Source organism: Bubalus bubalis, chromosome 2 (genome assembly GCF_019923935.1).
Source record: "Bubalus bubalis isolate 160015118507 breed Murrah chromosome 2, NDDB_SH_1, whole genome shotgun sequence".
NCBI lineage: Eukaryota > Metazoa > Chordata > Mammalia > Artiodactyla > Bovidae > Bubalus > Bubalus bubalis.
In genome coordinates, this window is record NC_059158.1 from 148,487,673 (window position 1) to 148,502,777 (window position 15,105).

At 41.2% G+C, this 15,105-nt stretch overlaps 1 protein-coding gene across 6 annotated transcripts in view; it reads right to left on the reverse strand.

The window, feature by feature from the left end:
* Positions 1-14,886, reverse strand: part of PLEKHM3 (pleckstrin homology domain containing M3) — a 226,219-nt gene extending 211,333 nt beyond the window's left edge. For 5 of the 6 annotated variants that reach the window (XM_025278111.3, XM_044937700.2, XM_025278116.3 and 2 more), the window contains exon 1: positions 14,727-14,886. The gene's annotated coding sequence lies outside the window, so the exon portion shown is untranslated. Of the gene's footprint in view, positions 1-1,482; positions 1,814-14,726 lie in introns of those variants that run through there. The other variant, XM_025278113.3, reaches the window with a different exon arrangement.
* Positions 14,887-15,105: the final 219 nt, after the last annotated feature.

Below are 15,105 nucleotides of genomic sequence, written 5' to 3' on the forward strand. Positions count from 1 at the left end.
GATTAAAAAAACATACAAAGGAACCACTCAAATTATCTTCATCCTAGGACTGAGGTGAAGAAAGTGACAAGTTCCATCATAAAAACCATATGCACTAGAGTCAGCCTCCAACTGCAGCAAGGAATCATTGACTAGTACAAGGGGGATGAGATGGCTGGATGGCATCACCAACTTAATGGACATGACTTTGAACAAACTCCAAGGGACAGTGGATGACAGAGGCGCCTGGGCTGCTGCAGTCCACGGGGTCGCAAAGAGACGAACATGACTTAGCCACTGAACAACTGCAACGTGGGGGCACCGTCTCAGCTAAACCAGCTGGCACGAAACCTCCATGACGAAGGCAACGGCCCGCCAAGGATATCACTGAGACCCAGCTGTGCAAGACACCCTAAAAGCTAGGGAAGTAGCTTTCTAGATTAGCCTCTGTAGATTTAAAGATGTCATCAGCTCAAACAACCTATTTGACTTCATTGAGAGTAACTGTCTTCATGTGCATGGTTTAGTGCGTGGTTTATAAATCACTTGATAAGCTTCTTGATAAAATTTTGTAGTAATCTCAACAAAGAGAGGTAAGTAGAGAAGCAGGATTATTTTTTAGGGATGATGAAAGAGACCAAAATACCTCACCTATTGTCAGTCGAAGGCCCCATGGGAAAGAAAAAGAAGTTCCTGTAATCCCTGTCTAATTACTGAGTACAAGTTCAACTACCTTTTAAATCACCTTAAATCACTCAGGGCCCCTAATGCTAGAAGGACCATAAACAAGGACTAAGTAAGTTGAATTCAATCCATGAGCCACCCAGTTTTGAGTCTGTTTGATGGAACAGAGGTGTAGCAACAGGAAGAACACACATTGCTGACACCAGGAGAGGGCTGATGGCTCAGCACTGCCTTCTAAGCTGAATGACCTCCAGTAAGTCAGGCTCACTCAGGACTTCTTGGCCCTTCTTATCTGCAAAGTTGAAATCCTGCCAATGCCTGTATCCCTCAAAGCATCTCTCCATTAGAGAGTTGTAATGCACAAATGCAGATAATATATGTGAAATTTTTGTAAAATCTAAAACAATTACTATTCCTATTAGAAGCTAGTAGATTCCTAAACACACAAACATTTATACTCAACAAGCACTCACAGAGGATGGACCAAGTATCCAAACACTATGTTAGATGATACTATGGTCACAAAACACAGCTTCTGCCCTCAAAAAGCTTGTGGGGAAACACAACAAAACCAAGTATAAAAAGCACTCTAACGGAAGTATACAAAAGGTGTCACAAGAACATAAATAAGAATCATCACAAATCAAGGGACAATAAAAGGTCTTAAGTGACAAAACACAATTAAATCACATAATAACATGTATACAGAGATGACTTCAGCTAAAAGAAACCAAAGACAAAGGAAACAAATGTACAAACAAAACTAATCAGACCTGCTCTAGAAATGATGCTGCTTCTGGCATGAAGCTGTCAACTTACCGGAATATCTTGAAACATCCCACCAAAGGGTGAGCTCAACGCGAACTCGCCACTGCACAAATGGGAGGCATACATGCAGAGTGCTTCCTCACAAGCTGCCCAAGTCTATACGACCCATGGGAACATCCCTGGCCAAGAGAAGCCTCTGCTGGGTGGCTGAGATGTCATGAGAAATGAATCCATGCCTCACTTCCTGTTGACTTAATTTCTTAGGTCACCACAGCTGATTAGCAGAAGGGAGAATACTCACCACTTTAACCTTTAAAGCAACAACCAGCTTATATGTGAGCACGTATTCACAGAACTGGTTCCTCTGGGCATTTAGGGTGAATGTACACGAGAAGTAATTATCTGATTTTTTTTTCTTTCCTCGGTACACTTGAACCTGCTTAAATATGAGCCCAGATCTTTGTTAAATGGCACCCAGAGAGTACCAGACCCACAATAAGGTCTAAGCAGACGGTGACTCACTTCTTATTTGAAAGGATGGAGGTACCCAGTGATGATGGGCTGCTTCCACAACTTCTCCCTCCCTTTTGGACTCAATTTTTGACAATGACCTTGGTTGGCTACCTAGCAGCCTCTTACCAATTCTCTCAGGAAACAAATGAGGCTGCCAAAAGCAGACAAAACATTGTCTTTGACCCTCAAAGATAAGGACAAGGCAAGGTAAAAATAAGAAAAGTCTTTGCTATTTTACTAAGTACAACACATAGGCCAAAAAATTCTCTGTCCATCATATAGACAGAGGAAAAGTTTACAAAGTATGAAAAGGAAGAACACTAAAAACTACATTTTCATCTCTAAATCTTGGTTTAAATTTCTCTTATTATGGACCATTGGGCTTCCCAGGTGGCTCAGTAGTAAAGAATTCACCTGCCGACACAAGAGACCTGGGTTTGATCCCTGGGTTGGGAAGATGCCCTGGAGGAGAGCATGGCAACCCGCTCCAGTATTCTTGCTTGGAGAATCCCATGGACAGAAGAGCCTGGCGGGCTACAGTCCATGGGGTCACAAAGAGTCAGACATGACTGAGCATGCACACATGCATAGACTATTATCATTGGTATGAAATGGACTTTTACGAAACAAGTCTGCAATGCCAAAACCCTCTGAAGCTGAATTCTGGAGCTCTGATTGGCCTATTTCTCTGACTGTTTTGATCTGACATTAGGATGATAAGCTTACGGTAGTTGGGATTCAAATAGTTCCCCAGCATCGGAAATGACTACTACTAAAGTCTTCAAAAATGCCCTGAAGAGGACTCCTTCAGTGTAGATGGACATACTTTAAATGTGGAAGGGTGTATTTAACCAAAAGTTTAAAAAACTATATAGAGTTCTTACAGCTCCTATGCCAAGACCAAGATTTAAGTCGTTGTAACATTTACTGAGCACTTCAGTTCAGTTTCAGTTCAGTCACTCAGTCATGTCCGATTCTTTGTAACCCCATGGACTGCAGCATGTCAGGCCTCCCTGTCTATCACCAACTCCTGGAGTTTACTTAAACTCATGTCCATGGCGTCGGTGATGCCATCCAACCATCTCATCCTCTGTCATCCCCTTCTCCTCTTGCCTTCAATCTTTCCCAGCATCAGGGTCTTTTCCAATGAGTCAGTTCTTCTCATTAGGTGGCCAAAGTATTGACGCTTCAGCTTCAGCATCAGTCCTTCCAAAGAATATTCAGGACTGATTTCCTTTAGGATGGATTGGTTGGATCTCCTTGCAGTGCAAAGGATTCTCAGCAGTCTTCTCCAACACCACAGTTTAAAAGCATCAATTCTTCAGTGCTCAGCTTTCTTTATAGTTCAACTCTCACATCCACACATGACTACTGGAAAAAAAGTACTATTGAACACTTACTAAAGTGATTATGAGAAGCCTTGTATCTTCATTATGCTGTTAAATCCTCCCAGCAACCCTACTGGAGAGCTGCTGCTATTATTATTATTACCACTTTACAGATAAGGGACTTGAGATTTAAAGAAATGCAGTAGTACCTTATCCAAGCTAATATGGTCAGTAAGTGAGTGGAAACCAGCCTCTAAAATGCACATACCAGCCAGTAGAACAACAGCAAACTAATTACCTTGAGATAACACAGCTAGAATTTTACACATAAGGTACTTTGAATGTTCATTTCAAACAGTAAGAACTTTAATAATTATTTTTAAATCTTTCTATTTGTGTATCCCACAACTCAGAAAGTTAATTGCTAAATATACTTAATTTACCAAAAAAAAAAAAAAATCACCTCTGTACTATTTCTGTATCACTGTAAATTCTCTAAGGGAATGGTGGATGAGAGGTGCCTGAACAAACAGAATAAAAGGCTGTTCTAACTAGCTAACCTCAATTCTCTGAAGTGACCTTGGACATACTGCTTGGAATGTCTGCAAGGGTATAATAACTGTGACTCCATTTTGGCCAAACAAGTGCTTTCAAAAATGTTTACATAGTCCTAATTGCCCTAACCTTTCACTAATGTTTACCAAAGACATCATTTTTCATTTAGCCAATAAATAGAAACACTTGTAAAAATGTTTGCTTTAAAAAAAAAAAAAAACTAACCCTGCAAATAAGTGTTTCTGTCAAAAGAATTGAAAGGAATATTTTCAAGTTAGATGTGACTATAGGTAATTTAAACATGCTTCAGCTATTAAGGCACTTCCAAATAAACTAAAACTAACTAAACTTTTTTTTTGGGGGGGGGGTGACAGGTACATAAAGGGACAAATACCAGTATATATGGGATTCAAACAAAATAACAAAGTTGACCCACAACTTTCAGTCTTGTTTCTTAAGATGACATGCCCAGGTTTCATATGACCCCACTACAGTGAAAATACAGATACAATATCTGACCTTTTAGCGAAGGGTAATCACTTTTGGACCACAAGGTCTGGAATGAGAAGACCTGAGTTTGAAGCATCCATGCACCACTACTACTTGTCAAGTCATTTGCACCTGAATTCTAGTTCTTTCAATGTAGGTCAAATAAGGATTCCTGTCCTACCTCCTTCAAAGATTGTTTTGGAGTGCAAATCAAATGACATAATGTAAGTGCTTTGAGAACTCAAAAGCAGGGTACAGGATACTGACAGATGTCATCTGGATGGTACCAGGGAAAAGGTCACCACAGTCTCTTTGATCTCCTCCCATTACAAACCAACAAACTAGTGGAGAGAGTGGTGACAGCAATCAGTTTTGGAAGCTCTGAGATAAGGTTTTAATTTACTCAAGGGTTCCTCCTGCACTATTCAGGCATCATTAGTTTCTGTACTTTCTGGTGGTCTTAGAGTAGAAGGATTCACTAGGACAAGATTCAGTTCAGTTCAATTCAGTCGCTCAGTCATGTCTGACTCTTTGCGACCCCGTGAATCGCATCACGCCAGGCCTCCCTGTCCATCACCAACTCCCAGAGTTCACTCAAACTCACTTCCATCGAATCAGTGATGCCAACCAGCCATCTCATCCTCTGTCGTCCCCTTCTCCTCCTGCCCCCCAATCCCTCCCAGCATGAGAGTCTTTTCCAGTGAGGCAACTCTTCGCATGAGGTGGCCAAAGTACTGGAGTTTCAGCTTTAGCATCATTCCTTCCAAAGAAATCCCAGGGCTGATCTCCTTCAGAATGGACTGGTTGGATCTCCTTGCTATCCAAGGGACTCTCAAGAGTCTTCTCCAACACCACAGTTCAAAAGCATCAATTCTTCGGCACTCAGCGTTCTTCACAGTCCAACTCTCACATCCATACATGACCACAGGAAAAACCATAGCCTTGACTAGACAGACCTTTGTTGGCAAAGGAATGTCTCTGCTTTTGAATATGCTGTCTAGGTTGGTCATAACTTTCCTCCCAAGGAGTAAGCGTCTTTTAATTTCATGGCTGCAGTCACCATCTGCAGTGATTTTGGAGCCCAAAAAGATAAAGTCTGACACTGTTTCCACTGTTTCCCCATCTATTTCCCATGAAGTGATGGGACCAGATGCCATGATCTTCGTTTTCTGAATGTTGAGCTTTAAGTCAACTTTTTCACTCTCCACTTTCACTTTCATCAAGAGGCTTTTTAGTTTCTCTTCACTTTCTGCCAAAAGGGTGGTATCATCTGCATATCTGAGGTTATTGATATTTCTCCCGGCAATCTTGACTCCAGCTTGTGCTTCTTCCAGCCCAGTGTTTCTCATGATGTATTCTGCATAGAAGTTAAATAAGCAGGGTGACAATATACAGCCTTGACGTACTCCTTTTCCTATTTGGAACCAGTCTGTTGTTCCATGTCCAGTTCTAACTGTTGCTTCCTGACCTGCATATAGGTTTCTCAAGAGGCAGGTCAGGTGGTCTGATATTCCCATCTCTTGAAGAATTTTCCACAGTTTATTGTGATCCACACAGTTAAAGGCTTTGGCATAGTTAATAAAGCAGAAATAGATGTTTTTCTGGAACTCTCTTGCTTTTTCGATGATCCAGCAGATGTTGGCAATTTGATCTCTGGTTCCTCTGTCTTTTCTAAAACCAGCTTGAACATCTGGAAGTTCATGGTTCACGTACTGCTGAAGCCTGGCTTCGAGAATTTTGAGCATTACTTTACTAGCATGTGAGATGAGTGCAATTGTGTGGTAGTTTGAGCATTCTTTGGCATTGCCTTTCTTTGGGTTTGAAATGAAAACCAATCTTTTCCAGTCCTGTGGCCACTGCTGAGTTTTCCAAATTTGCTTGCATATTGAGTGTAGCACTTTCACAGCATCATCTTTCAGGATTTGAAATAGCTCATCTGGAATTCCATCACCTCCACTAGCTTTGTTCATAGTAATGCTTTCTAAGGCTCACTTGACTTCACATTCCAGAATGTCTGGCTCTAGGTGAGTGATCACACCACCAATATTCAGGGTGATTCAAAAGGACTATTTCTTCTCAAAGAAGAAATAATGAAGAAGTAACATCTCCCGTTGTCCCCCAAGTTCCTGTATAGCTCAGACACTTTGTCACTTCTCCTCTTCCAAGTTTCTTAAGGAAATTGGTTTTTTGTTTTTTTTTTAAATACTCTCTGACTCTACTTCTCACCAGGTGGAAGCACTCTGATTCTGCCTCAGGTGAAACTGCACAGGCAGAGGTCAGCACCAATCTTCTTATTGCCAAACCCAGGAGACTTTTCACTCCACAACTGCCTGACCTCTCAGTAGTACTGAACTATTGAATACTCACTCTTTACATTGCTGTCATGAATGCATTAACACAGTCTCTTCCAGCACTTCTCCTTTATTTCTGTATGCTCCTTTCAGTCCCTTGTATGAGCTCCCTTTCCTATGCCCTTATCACTTTGCTGACAAAGGTCTGTACAGTCAAAGCTATGGTTTTTCCAGTAGTCATATATGGATGTAGAGCTGGACCATAGAGAAGGCTGAGCACCAAATAACTGATGCTTTTGAACTGTGGTGTTGGAGATGACTCTTGAGAGTCCCTTGGACAGCAAGGAGATCAAACCAGTCAATCCTAAAAGGAAATCAACCCTGAATATTCATTAGAAGGACTGATGCTGAAGCTGAAGCTCCAATACTTTGGCCACCTAATGTGAAAAGCCAACTCATTTGAAAAGACCCTGATGCTGTTTAAAGATCGAAGGCAAAAGGAAAAGGAGGCGGCAGATAGCCTCACCAACTCAATGGACATGAATCTGAGCAAACTCTGGCAGATAGTGACGGACAGGGGAGCCTAGTGTGTCTCAGTCCATGGGGTCTCAAAGAGTTGGACATAACTGAGTGACTGAACAACAAAATGCCCATATCATAAAGTAGGTGCTCCTCTATTTTCCTCATAACCGTCTTATTTAGTTCCTTTTCCACTGGGTGATCTTCTCCATCCCTGTGGCTTTCAGTAGAAGTCCACGTGGAGATGAGAAGTATTGTTCTCCTGAGCTCAAGACTCACACATGCCACTGCCTTTCAGACATCCCCTAACTCCTAACATGCACAAAACCGAACTCCTCACCTAACCCTCTGCCTGCCCCTCCTCTTGGCATTCTCCATAGAGTGAAGAATATCATCATCCTTGACCCTACTGGCTCCCTCCCCAACAAATCACTCTGAACAGCAAGTCACATTAATTCTACTTCTCTGAGATCTGCCAAATTTATCCCTTTCTCTCCTTCTTTACAACCTTAGTTCAGACACCAGCCAGTTTCCTCCCTTTATTTTTTCCTTCCGACTAATCCATTCACTACACTGCAGTCAGAGAGGGCTTTCTAAAAATAATGATAAAACTCTGTTATTTTCTGGATAAATCTTAATATTCCTTAACACTGCCTATAAGAGCCCCAGTCCACTTACTTTCCTAGGGTTACCTCATAAATCTCCATCGTCTCTTATCCCGTACCGCCCACCCCCCACAGGCACAGAACTTAGCTAGTTCTCATTCAGCCTTCAGGTCTTTGCTGAGGTACCACTTCTTCCCTGACCTCCCTTGTCCATTCTGGACATCCCTCTTGTGAGGTCCCATAGCACACACATTTCCTCAATTATAATGCTTTTCACTCTGTAAAAATAGCCTGTTTACTTGTCTGTCTCCCCTACTAGACGGCAACCTTCACGAAGGCAAGACTGTGCCTATTTCCTTCAAGACTGTATCTCTGGCTCCAAGTATAAGAGGTATGTGTCAAGGTATAAAACAAGTGCTCAATTCTTACTTGTCTAATTAACAAACCAATGAATCCCTGAGGGTGGAAGAGAAGTTGTTCTGGAAAAGTTTATGAGAAAAGATCATTTAGCTAATTTCCTGGAGCATAAAAACTGTTGGTTACATTTCCAATGTTTTCTAACCTATAATACACGTTCCTTGTTCTATGAAAATCTATAATCACATCTGTAGACTATGGGATAAAATGGATATTTAGCAATTTTGCAGTTAGATATATGTCCACAGGTAAAATGGACAATACAGACAAAGGCAGCTTCAGTTTGCATTGAATTATAAATTGGTTACACTAATCATGGTAACTAGGTGAATAATCTCTTCCATACTCATAAATGTGACATATGATCAGGGAATCAAATTTAAAACACAAAACTCAAATTGACAGTTAATGAGTGTATGAAAAACAAACAAAATGTTAGTGAAAAATAGCATGCCTGACATCACAGTGGCCTCTATATTTTGACTTTGGTTTTTTGCTCATAACTCATGTTGCCACTAACATTAACTACACTCATGGACCAAATAAACTTCTTACCCTACTGTCAATATGAAGGTGAATGATGTGGGCTTTTATTGCTGTCTGGTAAAACCTACAGTAGCCAATGAAGCAGAGCAAACATAGGCATGGAATTCACTGCTGGTGGTTATTCTTACCACACTCTCACTCAGTACCCAGTTCTCTGAATTATTTAGCTTGCACCAGAAACTCCAAGCTAGAATACAGTTCAGCTACTTAAGAACCGAATACTAAATCCACTCTAAAAGAAAAAAAGCAATTCCTTGTTAGATATTCCTCCACACGATTTCTTTTAAAGGGTAAACATGCCCCATGAAGAAAATCAGCATTTGGCTAACAGCCAGTGGGGCAAGAGACAGCTTCAGTACTTTCCTACAGATGTGGAGGAGAGGGCATATCAAACTATCAAAGGAATAGTAGGAAAAGGAGGAGGAGCAGCAGTGGTCTGGGGCTCCTGGAAAGTGTCTGTAGACAGAGAATCCTAAACATGCTACCCAAATGGTCTAACCTTTTCAGGTTTCTGGTAAAATCAGGTTTTCTGAAACCAGTAATTAAAATAGTACCCTGCAACCTGCCTGCTTCTTAAATATGTAAATGTATGACTTGACTTCAAGTATCATGGGAAAGCTGCACACAAGATTAAACTGGAACAGAGTATGTTAAGTACTTGATAAATATTCAGTAAGTATTAGCTTTGTATGGTTTTTAATGCAGATGTTACCAGCCTAGTTTGGTTTTCCTAGGAGTAACATGCAAGGGTTTTGTTTTTTTTTTTTTCACTAATGACTATATATCCATCATAGTTCTTTGTTTTCCACTTGTATAATTAACCTGAGTCTATGGCCCAAAGCCTAAAATCCATCCATCTATGAGAAAACAAAGACTTAAGGAAACTCAACCACGAGCTTCCTTATTCTATTATTTCAGTATGATACGCATCCATCCTCCTACCATAACACTTACACTGATTATCCGTATTGACAAATAAGTTATCCTACTTTGTTGTCAACCTTCTCAACCGTAATTATCATTTCCTATCTCATTGTCTTTCTTTAAAACATCACTTTCTCACACATATTTTAGTCATTTATGAATTTTTATTTTCTCCATTATTTGACTGGACAATGTCTTAGATTCATTGTATACCCCATAGCATAGAGTTTTTAACAGCATTTAAAATAATATTTGTTAACTATTATGGTTATAAACAACTACTATATACTTACTGTTAAATGTTTTGAAAATACATAAAAATGTTCAAGGGGAAATAAACTATGCCTAGTCATCCTCCAATGGGGAAAAAAAAGTGCTGCTCCATTTTGGCCCTTTCAGCCTCTTTCCTTATGTAGGTATATTTTCTGCTTTTTTAAACATAGTTGAGAGTTATTATGGTCTTCCCTGGTGGCTCAAATGGTAAAGAATTTGCCTGCAATGTAGGAGACTCAGATCCCTGGGTCGGGAAGAACCCCTAGAAAAGGGAATGGCTATCCACTCCAGTATTGTTGCCTGGAGAACCCCATGGACAGAGGAGCCTGGAAGGCTTCAGTCCACAGGGTCACAAAAAGTTGGACACAGCTGAGCAACTAACACTTTTCACTTACTACACATATATTTCTCTAACCTATCTCCTCCTATTTACCAAAAATTGGTAAATACATTTCCATACTGTTAAAACCCTTCATAAATATCCTTTTTAAAGTCTATATAACACCATATCTTTTGACAATACCATAATTAATTCAAACTGTTCCCCTCCTGTTGGGCATTGAGACTATTGTCAATACCTGACTTTTCTAACCAAAGCTATATTAAGCACTTGTGAATGTTAACTTTTTAAATATTTCTTATAAGTTCCCTTGGACAGACTGCTAGAAGTGGAACTACTGGACTGAGGAGGAGTAGACACATTAGTGAGATTTTTCAAACAGTAAGCCAACAAATTTTTCAGAAAGGTTTAATATCTATGTACCCCTCACAGCACCTGAGAGTGTCTGCTCTACTGCACATAAATTGATGTGAAGAGCTAGAATTTTTTAAAATGTATGTAAATTTGAAAGCTGGGAAAACAGTTTCCTGCTGTTGTTTCAATTTCATTTATTTAATTAATGGAAAGAGAAAGCATTTTCTTTCTTTTTTTCATTTTTATTTGAGAATTCACTTTCATATTACTATTAGCCACTTAGTTTTCTCTTCTATGGATAGTCTGTTCCTGTCTTTATGGTCTTCTATTGTGGTGTAACAAATTCCCACAAACTTAGAACCTTAACACAACACCCATTTCCTCACAATTCTGAAGGTCAGAATCTGGGTGGGGCTGGCTGGGTTCTCAGCTCAGGCTCTCCTTCACAAGGCTGAAATCAATGCGCTGGCCAGGCTGTGTTCCTAACCAACGGCTCTGGTAAAGAATCTAGTTCCGAGCTCATTCATTTGCTGGCCCTCAGTTTGAGGTCCCCATTTCCACGCCAGGTCACCCTCAGCAATTCCAGGTCTCCTGCTTTTCTCAAGGCCGCCCCCACTCCTTCTCAAGCATTCCCTCCGTCTTCAATACAGCAACAGTATGTTCAGTCCTTCTCGGTCTTCAGATCGCTCGGATTTCCCTAGCCTGAGAAAGCGCTCCTCTTTTACAGGCCCCTTTGATTAGGGCAACCCACTCCAGTATTCGTGCCTGGAGAATCCCATGGATGGAGGAGCCTGGTGGGCTACAGTCCACTGGGTCGCAAAGAGTTGGACACGACTGAGCGACTTCACTTTCACTTTCACTTTGATTAGATTTGACTTCCCTGGTGGCTCAGACGGTAAAGAGTCTGCCTACAATGCAGGAGACCCAGGTTCGATCCCTGGGTCAAGAAGATCCTGGGAGAAGGCAATGGCAACCCACTCCGTTATTCTTGCCTGGGAAATCCCATGGACAGAGGAACCTGGTAGGCTACAGTCCACAGGGTCGAAAAGAGTCAGACAGGACTGAGCGACTTCACTTCTTTTTGATTAGATTTGGCCCACCAGCTCATTCTCCTATTTTATATTCAACTGTGCCATGTAACTGGAGAAGGCAATGGCACCCCACTCCAGTACTCTTGCCTGGAAAATCCATGGACAGAGGAGCCTGGTAGGCTGCAGTTCATGGGGTCGCTAAGAGTGGGACACGACTGAGCAACTTCACTTTTACTTTTTACTTTCATGCATTGGAGAAGGAAATGGCAACCCACTCCAGTATTCTTGCCTGGAGAATCCCAGGAACAGAGGAGCCTAATGGGCTGCTGTCTATGGGGTCGCACAGAGTCGGACACAACTGAAGCGACTTAGCAGCAGCAGTACCATGTAACATAATATGATCAAGGAAGTGACACTTCATCATTGCAACAGGTTCAAGGGATTAGAGCATGCAATCCCGGGGGAGGGGCATTTTCAGAATTGTGTGGGCCACAGCGTCTTAGGTATTGCTTCTAATATTTGTTTGTTCTCTTTATGATGTCTTAATTGCATGAATTTACCAATAAGTGAATCTTACTGATGACTACCAGAAGGTGCATTTTCACAATAGCAAAGACAGCTGTGGACAGGGCCTGCTGCTGCTGCTGCTGCTGCTAAGTTGCTTCAGTGGTGTCCAACTCTGTGTGACCCCATAGACAGCAGCCCACCAGGCTCCCCCATCCCTGGGATTCTCCAGGCAAGAACACTGGAGTGGGTTGCCATTTCCTTCTCCAATGCATGAAAGTGAAAAGTGAAAATGAAGTCGCTCAGTCGTGTCCGACTCTTAACGACCTCATGGACTGCAGTCTACCAGGCTCCTCCGTCCATGGCATTTTCCTGGCAAGAGTACTGGAGTGGGTTGCCATTGCCTTCTCCAGACAGGGCCTGCTAAGTGCTAATAAAGATTCTGAACACAGTGGCCTCCATACCCTTGGCTTCCACATTCGCAAATTCAACCAATCACAGATTGAAAATATCTGGGGGGAAAAGAACTTCAGAAAGTTCCAGAAGCAAAACTTGAATTTGCTGGACACCAGGCAACTATCTGCAGATTCCCTAATGGCTCAGTGGTAAAGAATCTGCCGGCTAGTACAGGAGACGCAGGTTTGATCCCTGGGTCAGGAAGACCCCCTGGAGAAGGAAATGGCAACCCACTCCAGTATTCTTGCCTGAGAAATCCCATGGACAGAGGAGCCTGGTGGGTTACAGTCTATGGGGTAACAAAGAGTAATATATGACTTAGCAACTTAAAAAATGAAAAAGGCAACTATTTACATAGCATTTTCATTGAAATTACAGCTATTTACATAGAATATACATTATATTAGGTACTACGAGTAATCTTATAGTACCAAGAAGTCTGGGGCTACAGTCCATGAGATCACAGAGTTAGACACAACTGAGTGACTAACATTTTCATAGGTAATCTAAAAATGATTTAAATTACACCAGAGGATGTGTGTAGGTTAAGTGCAAGGCACTACATACACCATTTTATATAAAGGTCTTGAGAATTCTTGAATTTTGGTATCTGAGAGGTCTTGGAACTAAGTCCCCTTGTGTATCGAGGGATGACTGCTGTATATAACTTTGCTAACACTGCTGTTTTTAAAAGATTTAATTGCGGGAAAAGTTACAATATGATAGTTACTATCCTAACTATTTTTAAGGGTACAGTTCCTTACTGTTAAGTACATTTACCTTGTTGTGCAACTAATCTCTAGAACTCTTCATTCTGCAAAACTGAAACCATACCCATTTAACAACTGTTCATTTCAACCCTCCCCCAGCTCCTGGCAATCACCATTTACTTTTAACATTACTATATCCTTATGTATTTATTAACAAGCATGTATACTGCAGTTTCTATATGTGCTGTTCTAAGAACCTTAAAAATATTAACTCATTTAATCCTCATAATAACCCTATAAGATCAGTACTGTCATTCCCATACCAAAGATTAAGAAACACAACAAATAAACTGCTCAAGGTTACACAATAGGAAGTGACCAAGCAGGAATTCAAACCCAGAATGGCTTTATAGTTCTTGCTATGAACCATTACATTGTGAAAATACTCACTGTAAAGGCAAACTCGTCAGTCATTAATATTATTTCCTTGATGTGCATGACTTTAAAACACTCTTTTATGTGCAATTTACTCTAATATTCTTCTAGTAACTAAAAGTTAGACTATATGACTCAGAAAGACTACATGTCTACTGATTTCAGCCCAGTTTTGGTTAAAGCATTTTTTTTGAAGCTAATGAAACAAAAATTGCCTTGTATATTAAGGTGTGCCAAAGTATCTTATGAATGAATACAAATTGCAATTGACTATGACAACTGAAATTAATATATTACAGGAAAAAAAAGCCTAGATATTTATCTTTTCCAAGAAGAGAGAAAACTTCCAAATAAGTTTACAACAGCATAACTCAATCTTGGTTTAACCTGGTAAATTCAAATCTGTTTTGCTTTGCAAGCTATAAATCTAGATCAGTCTTTATTTGTCATTCATTTGTATATCTCAGTACTAACTTACTTTATTTGAGGAGTGGGCCCAAAATTTCCAAATCTCAACCTTTTAGCTTAGTAATCCTTTTATAGAAGACCAAATCATGCTTGTCATCAGTCACACAGTGGCATTTACTATATATTAAAAATGATCAAGGTCAACAGAAGGAACAATCGTTGTAATCTGGGAGCCCTAGTTAGATGTGAATTAAAAGCTCTGCTGAGGCCTCGTTTCTAGGACCCAGGAGGGGTAGGGAGGGGTGGAGGGGAGGACTAAAAAAAAAAAACGCACAGAACAGGATCAGCTATTTCAACTGCTTTCTAATTATACACCTGATTCATAAAAATAAATAGACAATGCATCATATAATCTCCTCTCATCTATTATCCACTGCATTACTGTGCAATTTTCAGGATGAAATAAAAATCAGAGGACGGAAGAAATAGCAAAATCACCGCTACCCTAGGGAGCTTCTCGGATATTTACAATACTGTCATCCCCACACCCTTCCCCCAGTGGCCAGCCAGGCAGCAAAGAAGCAGACAGACGCTCACCTGGCCACCGACTGCTTCTCTCCCTTCACCTGCAAGGCCTGCAACCTACTCCAGGCTGGGGCTAGGTTTCGGCAGCCCGCCCTCCTCACGGTGACAGCCCATTTGGCCAGCTACCACTCCGGCCCGGCTCTCTGTTTACAAGCGCTTCTTGCGGTCCCACACTTAAATGCTTCCTTCCAGCAGCTCGGGAAGCGAGACTCCGACACACAAGGTTCCAGGCCGCAAGGACTCGTCTTCCCTGCCCTAGGGACCCAGCGCCCGGCATGGCCCAACTGCACCCTCCTGGCCTTCTTACCTCTTTGTTTTCTCACAGTCTTCATCACACACTTCTTGAAACAGTGCTATGTGCCTTATTCTCCTCTCTGCTTTTCTCAACGCC